Genomic DNA, 19,323 nt, shown 5'->3' on the forward strand with positions numbered 1-19,323 from the left:
GGTGGTGTAAGTTTTCAAGCCACAGGATTGTATGTTAACTTTTATTTATTCCGCTTTCAACCCTGTGGCTACAAGAGACAACAAATTCATTTAGCACAGCATAGAAAAACCTTGATTTTCTGACTCTGCCTGAAAAAAACAATTAGAACTTTGAATTTGTCATTTTATTTCTGGAGCATCCCAGCGCAATTAGAGACCATCGAGCCATCTCGTAGCCCTCATGCTCGTCATATTGTTTTACAGAAATGGATATTGGGTCCTTCAAAGTCTTGCCATCAAATGGGCACTTAACGCCAGGTGACCACAGGTGAGAGTAAATAAGTTATCTGTTGGGCCAGAGAATGTTTACAGTTTAGAAGTTATAATCTTACCACCTCAGAACCAATCGAACAAGAAAAGTAATGCCAGATTTATTCTTTTAAGTATCAGTTGTCTGCAACTAGTGCCAGCTTCTGAATCGGTGTTCTTAGTTGCAACAAACAGAATTCCCTCGAGATTGTCTCTGATAAAAAGTAATGACTGAGGGCACGGGGTGGCGGGGGGGGGGGGGGGGGGGGAAGGGGAAGCTGGGATGAAGTGAGAGAGTAACATTGACATATATACACTACCAAATGTAAAATGGATGGCTAGTGGGAAGCAACTGCATAGCACAAGGAGATCAACTCGATGCTTTGTGACCACCTAGAGGGGTGGGATAGGGAGAGTGGGAGGGAGGCTCAAGAGGGAGGGGATATGGGGATATACGTATGCATATAGCTGATTCACTTTGTTATACAGCAGAAACTAACACAACACTGTAAAGCAATTATACTCCAATAAAGGGGTGGGAAAAAAAATAATGACTGAGAATCAGTCTTAGAGAATATGAAGAGAGGAACAATTCCTCAATTATACCACAGAGGTTGCTTCAGCAAAGAAACCCCATGGAGGCAGCTTAGCCCAGTACAGATACATTAGCAAGTCCAATGACGCTGGGAATGGGACTCAAAAGCTTCACCATCACCATTCCTAAAAATAGATTCCATTGGGTGCCCACTTCAGTTGATTTCCTTTTGAGCTGGCCTCACGTGGGTGTGTTTGATAAAATAATTTTTGCATTATGACCACATGTTTTTTCAGAATCCTTTTTTCAAGCCTATGCTTGGGGTAGATCACTGCTATTCAACATCTTCACGATCTTTCCTAGCTCGTTAGTGATAGTGCTTATTTTCATGTTTTAACTGCTTTATTATCTTTTAAAAAATATGTAATACTTTGATTACTGTGTAAGTTGAGAAATTTTCATATATCAATGTCTCATTTGTATATTTTCCATGTGGATTTTTGTGCCTTTTTTCCCCACCAAAATTTCACTTGTAGTGTTTCCTGAATTTTTAATTAAAATTTGCATATTTATTGAGTCTATAAACCATTCTTGTCATATTTGCTATAATTATATTGCCAGCTCTTCGTGTTTCCTAATTTATTTTCCATTTTTATTTTTCTTTATGATATTTTCCATTGATTTTATCCTGAGCACAGGATGTTATTCTATTAAATGATCAATTCTTTTTCAAGGTCCCCATTATTGTCATGGATGATTCCTTTAATGTGCTCTTGAATTTTATTTCTTAATAATTTAGAATTCTTGTGTTATGGTCTAAAATGAACTTGGTCTCTGGGGTGGCTTGGTATGCTGTTTTTACCCTGCTTGGATATCAGAAATCTGCTGGTTACTTGACTTGGGTGACTTCTATCTTCTTTTTAATGCTCTGGAGCAGTTATTTATTTATTAAACATCTTCTATAACATTCTAAGTGCATTTGGTTCAGATATTCTTTGTGAAGATAATTTTTTGTGCGTTTTCATGTTTTAACCATTACTATTGGAGTCAAATTTGGTACCATAATTTTAATAGAAAATCAAACAAATAGAAATTTAAATATTTTTTTAGTGGAGAGCAGTAATTCTCAAACTTTAATGTGAATAAGTATCACTTGATAGATATGCAGATTCCTGGCTACTTCTCCAAACATTCTGATCCATTCATTAGCTCTAATTCTGAGCGACCTAAACTTTTGCATCTTTAATATTACAGGTAATTCTTAAATTAGAAGAGTTGAAAACTATGTCTTGAGAAATATGGGGATAAATTTCACATATTCTCTTATAATTGCTATCTCCTTGTATAGGTTATTGTATCTTTTACCTCATTCCTAATTTTGTTTTCTTGTGTTTATCTTTTCTCTTATTTAGAGTTACCAGGAATTATTGCTAACTTTTCATAAGTACAATTTATTGTATTCATTTTTATTTGTACTACATTCTATAATTTACTGATTTCCTTTGTGGTTCTTATTATATTATCCTTTATATAAATTTGTTTTGTTTTTCTCAGTTATTGAGTTGGGTATTCAGTATACTTGTTTTATTTCTGCTTAAAAATGAAAATATTGAAGGTCATGTTTTTGAGTATGCTGTTTTCATCTCCCATGAGATCTAACGTGGTATTCTAATTTTAGTTATTTTGTAAAATTCTGGGATCATAGTTTTGAATTTTATTTAATACAGTGGCATTTAATAGTTTTTCCCTAAGCTTCAATTGCTTATTAGCCCTTTGTTAATGGTCCTGATTTATTGCATTATGGAAAAATATTCTAGTTCATATGATTTATTTTTTCAGGAAATTACTGATGTTGCCCCATGGCTTAATATGCCATTCATTCTTTCTAGTGGCTACTTGAAAAGAAAAGTTTTAGTTTTTTTAAATAAATTTCCAAGTTTACTATATTATTTACATTCTTTATATCTTTGTTTGTCATATGCATATTATGCAAAGTTTTTTAAGGTATAGTTAAATCTCTCACAAAACTGTTTCAATTAACATCTTATTTGCTTCCTATGAGTTTTTACTGTATATAATTTGAATAATTTTTATTTGGTTGTAAACTTTCTTAAATATTATACTATAAATTCTACCTTTTCATGGCATACAAGCATTCTTAAAATCCATTAAATTATTGAACTTGGTTTCTCTTGAATTCTACTTTGTCTAAAATAGTTTTCCTACTTCTACTTTCTTTATGTTGATATGTGTTTGATAAATCTCTGCCCACCATTTTATTTCTAACATTCATTGGTTATTTTATTGTAGTTGTGTCTCTTATAAGCAAGAGGTTAGAAATGAAATTGCTTGTTAAAACTACCTCTTACTTTGGTTTTATAACTTAAAATATATCTTACCTATATTATTTCGGTAATTAAATTATTTTTACTTCATTATGTAGAACAAAAATTTAGTGGACTAATTTCCTATTCTCCTCTCTCAGTTTTTTTTGTTTTGTTTTGTTTTTTGCTTTTTGGTGTGAAAATGTAATCTCATTTTATTTTTTAATTTTTAAAAAAATTTTATTGAAATATAGTTGATTTACTATGTTGTGTTAGTTTCAGGTGTACAGCAAAGTGATTCAGTTATATATATACACATATATGTATGTATATTTCTTTTTTAGATTCTTTTCCATTATAGATTTTGTTTTGTTTTTCCTTGTTTGTTTGTTTTCCATTATAGTTTATTACAAGATATTGAGTATAGTTCCCTGTGCTATACAGTAGGTCCTTTCTCATTTTTCTATAGTATATAATATGACCTGCTTTTTAAAAAAATCATAAATTACCACTTTTAAATCATCATTTTTACATTGCATATCTTACTGTGGGCAATATTGTTTTATCTTTTTAAGCACTTCTCCGTCTTAAAGAGCAGCCTCTTACTCTAGGCACCTGCTTCTTTCTACACTCCAAACACGTCTTTCCAATGGGGATGCCGTTTGTAGTGTTTTGTCTGGATAATCAGAGTTGATTTGCATAGCAGTTGGCCCCTGATTAAAGATAGGCTAACCTGGGTCCTTCCTCAGAAAGTTTTGGAGCAGAATTGTGTCAAAAGATAAAGTAAATGATCTTTTACATTTCATATATAAAATTTATTCTTGTGGTAAACAAGTGGGTTATCAATCATGGGAAGAGCGAAAACCTATGTTTCCAGATGTCGAAGAAGATGCCAGTCTCAGGGAAGAAATATGACAAGCAGAGAGAAGCAGAGACAGAGAAGAAAAGGTGGTCCTGTTGGTGTTTGGACCCCCAACTCCTGATGTCCCTGACCTCCAGCTGTTTTTCTGACCTTCCTGAGGTTGTGTTGGCCATCCAGTCAATTCTCTAGACTGAACAGGAAAAGAGTGCTTCTGATCAGGGTCAGCAGAGGTTGAACAGTCCTCTAAATCCTTAAAAAAAAAAAGGAAAAAACCTCACAAATAACCTGTTGGTTAAAACCTTATATGCCCAAACCCAGTAACAGACAGGAAGCAAAGCAAAAAGATATATTCTACTTTCTGTTAAACAAGCACACTTTTCTAACAACATAGGGCACTTTGGTCAAAAGTGGGCTTTTCAGTCTTTTCCATTGGCTTCATAGAGGAAATTTATTCTAGGTTTTTGAGAAATATTTATGAGAGTATTATTGTTGCTTTTTCCCTTTTTTTTTTTTTTTTTTTTTACCTTTTCTATGTAGTTAGCATATATTAAAGGTAATCTGAGAGAGGACATTTTAAATCAAATGCTATCACATGCATCACATCTTGTTTGTTTGTTCATTCATATAGTTGCTTCAGCCTGCAATCCCCTTATCCCATTCTCCATGTATATTTAGGCAAAGCGTATACAGTTTAATTGCTTCTCCATTTATTGCGCTGTGTAAAGAATCACCCAAGTGAAATGTTATTATTTTACTTCTTAAAAAGCTGATGGATTGAAGAAGTTTAATTAGGATTCATATGAAAACATACTAAGAAAACTGACTAGGTGAACAGAATTTGTTCATCCCTTAATTGCATTGAAAACATTTCTGAAAATAAGGAAGAGCAGCTCTGACCTTAAGGAAATCCTACTAGAAGTGCCAGGGTAGTTTTATTTGAAATGCAACCTTTTCCAAAATTGATTCATTGTAGTTCATCACCATTTTATGTAAATGATGCAGTTTCACTAAGCACAAAGCACTGTGTCATTTACATTCAGAAAAATGTGCCATATTGTAAAAAACTTGAAGCCCTGATTGACATAGATCTGAGGTCTATTATTAACTGCTTGTATAATAGCTATAGCTTATTAACAAAAAATAAAGATTAAAGAAAAGTAACATCTGATTTATTGCAGTGTGGTAAATGGGGGGTACAATCTCTAAGAGGAAGACATCACAGATAAGTTATTTGGGCAGCTTTGATAATTAATTTCCAAATCATGTAGCTCTTGAACACTGCTAAAAATATAATACCTTAGTAAAACATTACATAAAATTCATATCTGCATAATTTTTACTTATTTTCTGTGATTTTGAAAAGTGAAGACACAAGTTATAGGAAAGTTAATTTATAAGGCCACAACGATTATTAGGACCCAATTGGGATAATTGTTTATTTTACTATTTTGGCTTTCTAAGCCAAGTGTCCTTAACTTGTGTTAAATCATTTAAGAGGTCCTTGAATTTGACAGGGAAGAAATGCATCTTTATTTTCACTAATATCTAATTGAAATTTAGGTTTCTTCCTTTATTATTTAGGCAGCATATTTCAATAAGATTAGCAGTATCTATGATTTTGTTACCAACAGAAATTATAAGTATTTTTATAAGACAAAACTCAAAGTACTGTTACACTTAAAACTACTTCAAAGTTATAGTAAACTACTTGCTATATTTTGTAATTTAATGCACTTATAAAGCAGCACATATATTACTATACCACAAATTCATTTTCTAATAATATTTTAATGCCTGAATCTCAAAGTAAAAAGTTTTATTTATTTATAATTCTGTGTATTTTTATGCATTTAAAGACATTAAAAGAAATGGTCCATGAATAATAACAGAATGTTAAGAATCTTCTCTGAAAACTCATGAAAGTGAAAAAGTAAGGAAAAGAAAGAATAGTAGAATATAATTTTTTCCAGGACCATTTCATTATTCTTTCAATATTTCATAAAAAGGGAACAAAATTAACATTTTGAAAGAAAAAATATATTGTGGGGGCAACTATGTTTCCTGGTTTGCCTGGGATAGTCCTAGTTTTCCTAGGGTAATTATTAAAGCATTCCTTTTCACACTCCAAAGTGTCTTGGATTGATGATAAATGATACTAGCATGCTACATATTATGTACTCAAACTCACTAGAGAGAAGGTTTGGCATTGATTTAATTTAGAGGATTAATAAATGGAATGTTTTCTCTTAATTTTTTTTTACAAGATCTTCCATTTCTTACATGCAAAAAAGCAACCGAATAATAAGATTTATTACCTTTGACACTCAAAATACTGGAAAACAAAGGCAGAATCTCAGTAAATGTCTGTTTAATTAAGAGCTGTCTTAGGTAGAAAAGGAATATTCACTGATTTATTCTGTCTTGCCTCCATCTCTAGTTTAAAGTAACACACACAACAACCATAATCTAAAATCTAGAATAATCATAAAAAGGCCATGCAGATAGGGTATGGCCTATTATTCACAGTGGGGTCTTATTCAGACATCTGAGAAGCAAGCAGGCACTACTGACTTCTTAGCATAGATTTCACGTAAGAAAAAATGAGAAATGAGTCCTAAAATACATATGAAAAAATGAATACTGTATTTGAAGGAAAAAAATTAGTGTAAAGGTACAGAATAGGATAGCAAGAGTTCATGATATAAATAACAACTTTATCATGCTAATGGATTATTAGACAATTTCCATGGAAAGCAGAATAAACAATTTATGCAACAATGGTAACATTTCATTGCCAAGAAAAAGAAACATACAATGGCAGAGATTGGCAAGAGTTGACACAAATAAGTGGGACACCCCAGTGTGCTTTTTTCCCTAACCATTAGATTGCCCTGCCATAATGCTTGCAGGAAGAGAATTTACATGTACAATCTACTGGCTGGCTTGCCTTCAGGAAGTACATATACACCTTTGAAAAATTGTAGACGCCTCTTTCCACACTTTGTTGCCTTACTATAATTTTTTGTTCTCTCATTTTGGCTTTAATCAAGACTGGATTATTCTTGTTTTGTTTCTTCTTATTTAGATATCTGCTAGCAAAGATGTTTGCTCTGTGGCCTTGTTCCCTGCATCTATTTCCATGGAAATACCTAAAACTTCCAAGTGAAAATCTATATACCATGATTGCTTTAAAATTGAGATGTCTATTCCAAAGTGAAATTTCCTTTGTGGGGAACTGTAAACAATTCTACAAAAGAAATTAACATTATGTTATGAAATGGACTTAAAAAGCAGAGTTGTCTTTTTAAAATAAATTGTCTTAGCAAAAGTGTACTTTAAAAAATCAAAAGCAGCCACAACAGAGTGTAAATAAAATATTCTATAAAATGTAATCTGGGATATTTTGATGAAATATTGAGGAAGACAGTAGAAACATGCCTTGAGTGACACTAGTGGTAAGCAGTTGAATTTTTGTTTTGTTTTGTATTCCGTAGTCAAATAATTAAATCCTTGAGAAACAAGGAAAGCCAAAGGAATTAGAGTGCATCACCAACAGAATAAAATTAAAATACACACCCACGCAATGAAATTTGCCTCAAAATATTTGTACAGTTCACTATTGCATCCCCGGAATTGAACATCCATCCCCAAAGCATTAGCACATAAAGTTTTCCTTAAGTTATATTTTCTAGGGCACCCAGATGAAGACATTATGTTTCTACAGTTGTGATGAGACCATCACTAGTATTTTTGATTTCTGTCTTTATGAATCATTCAATGTTTCATTTGCCCTCAGCCAGGATTGCAGACAATTGAGACTGTTTTCATGATGAGGTAAATCAAACAACTATTTCTGAGGAATAGAATTAACTGATGGTCTTACTTGTCTGATGTTTGGTCTTTCTGAAGTTTCTGGAGTCTTCCAACAAGTTTTACTATCAGATTAGGAGGAACGCTAGGGAAGACTTTGGGTTCTATATGTATTACGACCTTACCTCCAGCAAATCTGTTTTCTCTTGATAATCAAGATCAATAACCCTCTATTTTGTGACTTTGTCCTACAACAACAGGAAGAGCTTGAACCGGACAAATGGAAGCAATAGCCTCCAATTCACTGAGACCATTGTAGAGTCCCCTGACAGAAGAACTTATCCTTGTGTTCTAAAACCTCCTGGGTGAACCCTAAGACAGAGAGCTGGACACAAAGACATAAATGGAAACATTAACTTGTGAGGGATTCACTAGGTATGAGAGTGAGATGTGTGAAACGTACTTCTATTCTTTGTTTCCTGTATTCCAGGTCTGGTTCAGAGAATATACACATTTCACATAGGACGGCACCGAAATTTTATAAGATGTTATCTTCTATCTATTTCCATTCAGACTATTTCAACCCTCTGTAAGGTCAAGTGATTTGGGGTGATAAGGTACACGGTAAGGCAGTACATTCTGTGAGTGTTAGGCTATTGCCTTAATTTGTCTGCATGAAATGAGTTCTTTGATAAGAAACGATGTTGTGAATAAGGCATTCAGGAAACCCAGAGATGGGGTTAATGGAAGAAGCATGTCAGAAATGGAAGGAAAACCTAAATTCAGAGTAAATATTTGGTACAGTTGGGGAAAATTATTCTTCCTTTCATGATGTAAAAGGTCTAATGTTTCAATTCACAATCAGATAGCTGGCTAGATCCCTAGGGAATAATAACTTTACTTTTGGTCTTTTTCACTGGTGCTGGAAAATTGGATACTGAGTAGAGGCTGGAACCAGTAGGCCATGGAGTGGGGAAATGTTTGTTGCTACGTAGTCTCTGACCTTGCCCTCAAGGTCATGGCATCCTTTGGCCAAGCAGTAAGAAGACTTGGGAAAGAGGTGACTGAAAACCACCAGTGTATTGAGAGTCCCCACTGCACTGGGAGCCTTTTGGTGAACATTCACATGGTGCATAATATTATCACACTCTGAATCCATTCCAGAAGTTCCATTCACATGCTTCTTTCTAAAACATCCTAGAAACCTACTCCTACGTACCAGTTTTTCCAAGTTCTTCTCTGTCCAAACAATTGTCCACCACTTAACGTGTATACGTCCTGATCTTTGTCTTTTCCAGCCTTCTTCTCTTTTGCCAGAAGAATTAGATGCCATATAACTCAGTTTGGGAGTAGGGCTGAAATGCCACAACTCTTGTATTCCTATTTCCAGCATACTATGAAAGGTCTTCAGGAAGTCTTTTGGTTCTTGTTGACGGCGTGTTCCTCTATCTGCAGCTGTGGCTTGAGGGAGGGGGGGGACATACGGCAGGGCTAAACACAGTGGGAGTATGAACTGCTCATGAAAGGAACACACTTGTGCTTTCAGATCCTGTGCACAGTAGTATTTTCTTTTTTTTAATTATTTATTTATTTACTTTTGGCTGCATTGGGTTGCGCGGGCTTCTCACTGCAGTGACTTCTCTTGTTGAGGAGCACGGGCTCTAGGCTCGAGGGCTTTAGTAGTTGTGGCTCGCGGGCTCTAGAGCTCAGGCTCAGTTGTAGCACACGGGCTTAGTTGCTCCCCGGCATGTGGGATCTTCCCGGACCAGGGCTCGAACCCGTGTCCCCCACCTTGGCAGGCGGATTCTTAACCACTGCGCCACCCGGGAAGCCCCAGTAGTATTTTCTGATTTAGTTTGAGGAACATGCCTGCTTTTTCTGGTTTATAACATCTGATAACACCCAGTTCATGATAGGCAACTCAAATTACTGGGTTACCTAGTTCTATAATCAGGTATTCAATCTCTACTAGGTTTTAGCAGCAAACCGATAATTATTTCTCTAAGGGAAAATAATTACTTGTTAATGACTTGTTACCTGGATTTATGCCAAAACATAGGATTCTCTGTGCCATGGCTCACCACAAACACCACATAACATCCAAGTATGACACAGGTACTTTGAGTAACACTGAATTCCCTAGTCATAAAGTCCCAGTGAAAAAGCTACAGACATACAGCCCAAATCAGTTAAAATATCTACTCTTTCCTATTTTTCTCTCAATACTGGTAGCATTTTGAGCTACTCAATAAATGAATCAGAGCAACACACCTCAAACAATTTTTCCTGCAAAATACAAAAGGATGTATCATACGTTTTGTCTCATTCTTTGTGGTAAAGAGTATGAGGTACAGCAAATTATCATTCATTTTGAAAGGAATATCCTGTAATTTCCAGGCTCCTAAATTCCCCCAGAACTCTACTGAGGAATCAGGCCCCTGGATTTTAATAAGAATCATTTCTCACCCTCTGGCAATAGGAGCATACAGACCTGGCATCTGGCAGACCTGCTGTTTTCTATTCATCGGGTTCTATCAGCCTTATGCAATCAAGGTTTCAGAGCAGCATACAGATTTGGGAGGAAGATAAAAGGTCTTGAGGGGTACAGAGCCAACAAAGCAAGTTAATGAAGATATAATATTACTCCTATTAAATTAATGCAAACAAATCCTGGTTTTTGCTGACTTGTGAGATGGAGAAGAAATACATATGTATAAATAAATATAAAATATTTAAATATATAAATTGTAAAATGATAACGGATATGATGTGAAATAACATCAGCAATTGGAATCGCTAGCTAATTGAGTTTATGATAATCCACTCATTCTCTAAGATAGGTAGATCTGCTCAAGACAATGGGCACATTAAGTCATGATGTGATTGGAATCATCACCTCTATATCTCTTGCCTTCACTGGTGGCACTAATCTTCAGGACTCACCCAGGCATGTGATATTGCTAATTATTTTACTCTTTTGAGATAAAGTATGTGGTGGTTAATTTTATGTGTCAACTTGACTGGGCATAGGATACCAGATAGCTGGTAAGACATTATTTCTAGGTATGACTGTGAGGGTGTTTCTGGAAGAGATTAGCATCTGATTGAGTAGACTGAGTAAAGAAGATCCACCCTCACCAGTATGGGTGGACACCAAACAATCCACTGAGGCCCCAAATAGAACAAGAGTTGAAGGAAGTGTGAATTTCTTCTCTCTTCTTGAGCTGGGACATCAATCTTTTCCTGTTCTCAGACATCAGACCTCCTGGTTCTTGGGACTTAGGACTCCAGAACTTATTCTATACACCCACCCCACCCAGGTTCTCAGGCCTTCAGACTTGTATTGAGTTATACCATCAGCTTTCCTGGTTCTCCAACCTACAGACAGCAGACTGTAGAACTTCTCAGTTTCCATATGTGAGTCAATTCCTTTAATAAATCTCCTTATATCTGTATGTATGTATGTATGTATGTATGTATCTAATATCTATCTCCTGTTGTTTCTGTTCCTCTAGAGAATCCTGACAAATAAAGGGGTGAGGATCAGGACCTTCCACTTGGCTCTTTCAACCATGTTAACCACAGGACAGAGAGTTACTGTGACATTCTCTTAGTTGCTGATTACATTCACTCTCCTCTTAATTTGGGAACCAGCGTAACAACCACTTGTTTAGTCAAAGAGCCAATGGGCCACATGAACACTTTTAATTTAAGTACTCATTCAGCATCTGATTTCAATAAGCTACCACTTGGACCGAAGGACTAAAGTGTTCTAGATTCCTAGGGATTAGTGTTAGTATAGAGACAGTAATAATCCAAATCGTCCATGAAATATATGGATTTTTCCATTTTGGGGTGCATGAGTGCTCTTGTAAAGGTCTGTCGGACCTTTTGAGGAGAGTCAGGATAACATTTGTAGCTCATGATTCTGTTCTTACAACAAAATCCTTCTCTAATCGTGTCCACTATTTCATGTCTACTGTCCTGTTCTCTATGCTCCACTAAGAGTTCAAATATGCTACCCTGGGGCAAAATTATTGTAAGATCATCAAAGTTTTAATAAACTTGCCTAATACCAATATGATTTTTCATCTCATTACTAAGAAATCGATCATGTTTGAATTCTAAAGGATAAGCAGAAATTCACATCAATGTGATTCTTTCATTTAACGGCTACCAAAACAGAATTAATGAAATGTAATTTCAAAATGGAATGAAGAAAATCCAAAATTTCTTTTAGATAGTTATAATACACAAAAAAGATTTAAAAAATCTATTCAGTGTATTGACAGGTCAATAAGACAAGCAGCTTTTAATGCTGATTTACCAATTACCTCTAATAGTGTTGTACCTTTTGCTTCCATCACTTGTTTAATTTCTGAGCAGGGCTTCCATTGGTGATTCTTAATTGGAAAAAAAACCTCACTTACGAAGACATCAATTAATTAAATATATATACTTTTTTACTTTAGCAGTTTACACACTGCGAGCATCTGTTTATCACATTGCTCAAATGCTTAAAAGAAGAAAAACCTGCCTTTCAATAATTTATGCTAGATAAGATTGTTTTTGATGTTTAAAGGTGATAAGATGTGATTCTAAAATTTTCTAGGCATGCAATTTCATTAGAAGGCAACATGTTATAAAGAAAGAGAACAAGTTTTTATATCAGAGAGTCCAACTTTGGCATAGTGGATCTGCCACTGGCTTTTTTTTTTTTTAACACAGACAAGAGATTTAACTTCTCTGAGCTTTAATTTATGAATCTTCAATTAGAAATAGAAATACCTATCTTGCAGGTTCAGCAATAAAGTATAAAAGGCATGTGGCCAGAGTTTGGCGCATAGTTATTAAGGTAGTTATTGATTATATGTTTTAAAATAGACAAATTATGAGATCATGGTTTCATAAAGATGTATTCTGCCTAAACACCTTTAAAAAGACAAGCAGTAGGTATCATTGACATATATCTTTGTCAAGTATTGTGGCAGCAATATCTCCCTTTCCATGTCCTACCTACTTTTCAATCACCCTTTATGAATGACTGTGCAGAGTCACACTGAAGCTTAATTAATACTGAGCTTTGGGGGACCCTCAGCAGTTGTTGAATATGTGGGAAGAGGGGCCCAGGAGGCCAGGGCCAGGGACTTGCACACCATCTTTAATTAGCAGATCAGTGTTTTTAACCATTTTAAATTTGGGTCTTTGGAGTAAGATTTAATCTGAAGGAAGAATTCTATGCTGCCCATATTTTGAAAACCACTAGCCTAGACCACTTCGTCTTGGCCTTTTGAGGATAACAGATGTTGCTTAAAACCACAGACAAGAGCCATATGGATGTCACTTCCTGTTTCTCCATTAAATATCTTCTCCATCTTTATATAGCGGTTGGACATTTAATAGAGTCCGACCTGAGCACAAAGCCATGGTGAATGTGTCTTGTGCTTTTTGTCCCTGGAAAAGGAAATTTACGTTTTGTTCTAGTGTTTCCCCTTATATTAAAATGAAGTAAATTACTCTAATGTCATCATTCAAAATATAAATATAATGTTTATTTTGAAATGTATATGTTCCCTTTTACAATCCCCAAAGCTTCTTATCTCCATTTCCTTTCTCCATGAGTTTAAATAATAATAGCTGCTGATTATACAACATCCCAAATTTGTTTCAACATTCCCTGATCTCTTCTGAAAAATGCCTACTTTGTCGAGCATTTTATTGCTACTCTTCCACACTGTTCAGGTTTATATTTTTCTTCCATTTAGCATTTTACAAAATGGATTTGGTCATTTTTGGTTTTCTGGAAATGAGCAGGTCTGGGCTAAAATAAGAGGTCTGGGACTTCAGGAAAGGGGACGCAGGGCTCTCGCAGCCCCCACCCCATGAGGAGAGGTTTCTTGAATCCTCTGGGAGGCTGAGGCTCTGGCAGCAGCAGCCTTGACCACCTGTCCCACCGCCCGCCACGTGGGACACCTCCGCGCCGCCTCAGCTTTGGGAAACACCTCTACCTCCTGCGAGATCTCCGGCTCGGGGGAAACTGCACTGGCCAGACAACAGCAACACAACTTTCCCACGGCCCTGATTTTCAGCACGGATAATTGTTTTTTTTTTCAGAGAAGATGGTGCCTATGAGTTCAATCCTGACTTCCTGGAGAAAACTCATGAATGGAACCAGAAAAGAGCAAGAAAAGCAATGAGGAAGGGCATACCCCCCACCATCACTGATATTACTGCTATTATTACTGACGATGCCAACCTCCAACGAAATACCAACAAAAGAATCTTTTCAGGCTGTAAATGGACATGGGAGTTTTCAGGCCAGAGATGAAGAATTATTTATAGAGTCCCAAGAGAGACAATACACCGAATGAAAGGTATGAACATGAGGTTACTTTTTCCGGTGTGCTGCATGCTGGAAAAACCAAGCAGAGCCAACAGAAAGCAGGACAGGAATAATGCATCTCCTTCCGAGGGTGCAGGGTGTGGAACACGTACGCAGAGTTCCCAAACCGGAGGGTCCTTGGGGGCTTCACTAATGAGAGCTCCTTTAACACAGGAATGGTTGTCACCATGGGTACTGGGCAGTCACAATTTTCCTAAATCAGTTTTTCCTTCAGTTTTTAGTCTTTACCCTTCATTCAGTTGTAGTCAGAGCTCTCATTCCAGTGTAAATTGTCAAACCTGAAAGTTTTTGAGCAGAAGCCATTACATTCCTCTTCAACAAGCATTTGTTTAAGTGATCCTGTATGCATGGCCCGATGATGCTGGGAATTCTACGCATTTGATTAAACAAAGTCCCTTTCTCTAGGGAAAGAATTAATTTGAAACTGAAACCTGAGAACATACCCAAGAACCTAATCAGCCACATGGGTTCATTAATGAACTGAAGTGTTTATATAAAGCTTCAGTACCACTGTCTTTGAAGCAATCTATTTTTTCAGGAAATTCATCTCCATCAGGAAGTTGGAAAGGTGGGGGAGAAGTAGGAGGCAGGAAGAACTTTAGTGCCATTGATACTTTGATCATCCATGTACCCAAAAAATGTGAGATGTGTGGCTGTAATGATGATAGTGATTTTCCTTTAAAATGAATATGCCAGAAAGTACACAACCTAAGTGAACATTGTCCTTCAAAATAGACACTTTGGGAAACTGTTCCTCTATTTTAGCAATGTATCATTGTTAGAAATGTCTGATAAAATCCTTCTTAATAGCTATACAAGCTACTGAGGAAAATCAGTGTCATTATGTAAAGTCACATTGTGTGTTTTAACTACCACTTTATGGAACAGGGTTAAACCTGAATAACTTTTGGCTGTTGAGCTAATAGTGTAAACAAAACAAGGCTGGCTTTATAAAAACACCAATTTTTATGAGGAATAATTAAGCAGTTTTTAAAATTATGCCTATAAACGTGTATAATCAGTTGGCAGCCCCAAAGTTTTGGGAGTACAAGGAATGAAGTATCCCAGGATGCAGATCCTATGGAGATATGGAAAAGTCATGCTCATCTTAAGAGAAGCAGTCTTGGTGTTTTATGTGGCATTACGACAAATTTCTACCACAACTCTTACACTAATACTGAATTTATGAATCAAAATTAAATTTTAACATGTTGGAATCAGATTAATTTGGTGTGAGACCATGATAGATAAGATCATGTAGGATGCATGCTTTATCTTGGCCGACAGCTTCTTTCTAATGTTTTGTGGAGTGTTATTTTAACTGTTGTATATAATGGTGCTTTTATGGTTATTAAAATTATATATGGTATTGCTTTAAAAACAATAAAATAAGACGTCTAGAGTCCTTAGAGATATTCCTGGGAGCAATTGAGTTGTTGAGTCCCTACTATCTGGATTTGGGGTGCTTCTACTCAGGAGAATAGTAGATGCATATAGTTTGGGGCTGTCTTTATAAATTTTTATTGCATAAACATTCTTGGAAACAACTCTTCCTTTCCCTTGTACTCTGCACTTATCCTTAAGGACACTGCTTGGCCTAGCTGTAACCATAGTGCCTTTCAATACCACCTTTCTGAAGCATCAAGATCTTTTCTCATCTATGATGGCTTTCTGTCCAAAAAGGTCTCTGAGGTCTCAGCAACTTCCTTTTATACAGCACTTGCAGTATTCACTAACAACAACAACAAAATATCCCAGTACAAAATAACAACAAGAACAAAAGTCCAAAACCTTTCATTCTAACAGGCACTTAATCTATTCAGATCACAATTGAACACTGTTTTAAATCAAATCAAGGTTAAATTTTATCTCTTCAATAGCCATTAAAAACCTGCAAAACTATCATAAAATGCTACCAGAAATTTTTACTATGTATGTGTAACCTAAGCGAAAAACTTGATATCCATAAATACCTCTCAGAGCAAAGATATTCATTCTCATATGTCTTATCATGGAAACAACAGAAACAAAAAACAATAACAATGCCAAATCTAAGTCTCTAGTATTTACTTGAGTAATGTATAAGCTTACCATGGAATTATTTCTGAATGGAATATTGTGAGTTCCTATAAAATTATGATAACTGTATTTGTATTAATGTGAAAAAAGATTTATGCTGCCATGTTAAGTGAAAACGAAATCAAACAAAAACAGGATGAAAATATCAATACATATGAGATTGTGACTACGTAAAAATGCAAAAATTTATAGCAAAAATCTAAAATGTCAATCCCAGTCTCCTAATTTATCCCTCCCCACCTTATCCCCTGGTAACCATAAGTTTGTTTTCTACATCTGTGACTCTACTTCTGTTTTGTAAATAAGTTCATTTGTACCCTTGTTTTTAGATTCCACATATAAGTGATATCATATGATATTTGTCTGTGTCTGACTTTTTCACTTAGTATGACAATCTCTAGGTCCATCCATGTTGCTGCAGATGACATTATTTTGTTCTTTTTTATAGCTGAGTAATATTCCACTGTATATATGTACCATATCTTCTTTATCCATTCCTTTGTTGATGGACATTTAGGTTGCTTTCATGTCCTAGTATTGTAAATAGTGCTGCAATGAACATTGGGGTGCATGTATCTTTTTGAATTATGGTTTTCTCTGGGCATATGCCTAGGAGTGGGATTGCTGGGTCATATGGTAGTTCTATTTTTAGTTTTGTTTCTTAGGGAGCTTCCATACTGCTCTTCACTACTATATATTAAATAGATAACTAATAAGAACCTATTGTATAGCAAGGGAACTCTACTCAGTACTCTGTAATGGTCTATATGGGTAAAGAATCTAAAAAAAAGAGAGGATATATGTATATGTATAGCTGATTCACTTTGCTGTACACCTGAAAGTAACACAACATTGTGAATCAACTATACTCCAATAAACATTTTAAAAAATATGAAATGAAATGCTCTACATTTTATTATGATTGTCTGAGGAATGAGGGATTTAGATAACTTTCTTCTTTATCTTCTGTGCCTTTAGGTTCATTAATTCAAAGAAATGTCTAGAAAGAGATTCATTATAAGGTATGGAGGCTGAGAAATCCCAAGATGTGCCATCTGCAAGATGGGGATCCAGGAAAGCCAGTGATGTAGTTTGAAGGCCTGAGAGCTGAAAAGCTGTGTGGATTCCAGTCTGAGTCTGAAGGAAGGGTAGGAAAAGATATATGTCTCAGCTCAAGTGACCAGGTAGAGAATGGATTCAACTTTTCTCTGCATTTCTGCTGTGTTCAGGACCTCAGTGGATGGGGTGATGACCTTCCACATTGGGGAAGACAATCTGTTTTACTCAGTCGACCGAAAAAAATGCCAGTCTCTTCTAGAAACACCCTCACAGATACACCAAGAAAAAGTGTTTAACCAGATATCTGGCCATCACATGATGCAGCCAAGTTCACACATAAAATTAACTATTACACATATAATCTCAATCTCTGAATGGATAACTTTCATCATGGAATTTTTTTCTTTTATAATAATAAACATTCTTTTTTTTTTTTTTTTTTAACCATTTTAATATTTTATTGAAATATTATGCAGTCAAGTACATAAATCTTAATGATTTTGTTCTATGAAATTTACAAATATCTACTCCCACATAACTACAACTCAGATCAAGCACTTAAATATTAACAGTACCCAAAAGCCTCCCATATGGCCTTCCTGGGCAATACCCTCCAAAAGTATTATTCTGACTAATAATAAACATTCTTGAACACAATGATCAGTCCAAGAATTAAAATAACACCGAAAGTTTAAATGTACCTATATCTTCTTTCCCTATGTCCCCAAAAGACATGCAGCGTGCTTAATTTTATATGCATCACATTTGCTTTTTCTGCCTTTTATTATCATTATGCATTTTTAAATACTTAATAATTATATAATTTAGTTTTACCTATTTCACTCCATAATAAGCTCCTTATGCCATGTATAATCTTCTGGGACAGTTTTTTTTTTTTTTTTTACTCAGTATTATATCGTTAGCCATTCCTAGTGTTCACAAGCGTTCTTACCTCTTTCCCTAGCTTTCTCATAGTTGGTTAGGGTCATAGGATAAATTCTGACCAAGATATTCGAGGGAGTAGTGTGTGTAACTTGTGGGCTACAATAATTGTTGATAAACAACCACCTCTAATGCTCTCTTTTTATGGTATTGTGATCTTGGAGGAGCCCTGCTGTTGAGCTGGTGTGAGGTCAAGAGGTCAAAGCAGCCTGAATCTCTGAGCTACTTCAGAAAGGCCAAGCTCTTGAGAATCATCTAGACAAGTGATTAGCAACCATTGTCCATGAACAAAATCCAGCCCACTACCTGATTTTGGAGACAGAGTTTTATTGGAACACAGCCAGGCCTGTTCACTAATGTATTGTCTGTGGCTACTTTCATGCTATGATGACAGAGGTGAGTAGTTGCAATGAGACCCTACGGCTCATAAAGCCTAAAATATTTACCATCTAGTGCCTTACAAGAAAGTTTGCTGATTCCTGCTCTAGACTGACGGCAGTATTAGAGTGAGAAATATTAAATCTTTGCTTTGCTTAGTCATCAAGCTCATCATACATTATTTTTGCAGCAGCATAATGTGTCTTATACTAACTACAATACTAACATTCATCCATATTGTAGAATACGGCTGTAGCTCATTCATTTTTAGTGCTATTCAATGCTTCTTTTTGTGATTATAGCACAACTTGTGTAACCATGCCTCTGCTCATGGACATTTGCAAATTTTGTTTTTTGGTTTTTTTCTTGCTACCAAAAACATTGCTTCAAAGTTTTCAATTTCCTGTAATGGCAAAATAGCTCCTATTGGACCAAGCTTCCCACAGATAACAACTTTAAACTCTGGACACAATATAAAAAACAACCATTTGGGGGCATGGGAGAGTGGCCAAAAGCAGAGAGATACTTGCTGGGTCACCACTTGGAAGAAGGAAACTGTACCGTATGAGCTTTTATGCCTTTTAGACTAAGGCCCAAGTATGTGCTATGCTAGGTGGGTAGCACAGACATAAAAAACTTCCAT

General features: G+C 35.6%; 1 pseudogene; it reads left to right on the top strand.

The window, feature by feature from the left end:
* The first annotated feature begins 245 nt into the window (after positions 1 to 245).
* On the top strand, positions 246 to 17,349 carry LOC118905029 (annotated as a pseudogene).
* The last annotated feature ends 1,974 nt before the right edge of the window (positions 17,350 to 19,323 follow it).

The sequence above is a fragment of the Balaenoptera musculus genome, chromosome 12 (assembly GCF_009873245.2).
Source record: "Balaenoptera musculus isolate JJ_BM4_2016_0621 chromosome 12, mBalMus1.pri.v3, whole genome shotgun sequence".
In the NCBI taxonomy this organism is placed as follows: Eukaryota; Metazoa; Chordata; class Mammalia; order Artiodactyla; family Balaenopteridae; genus Balaenoptera; species Balaenoptera musculus.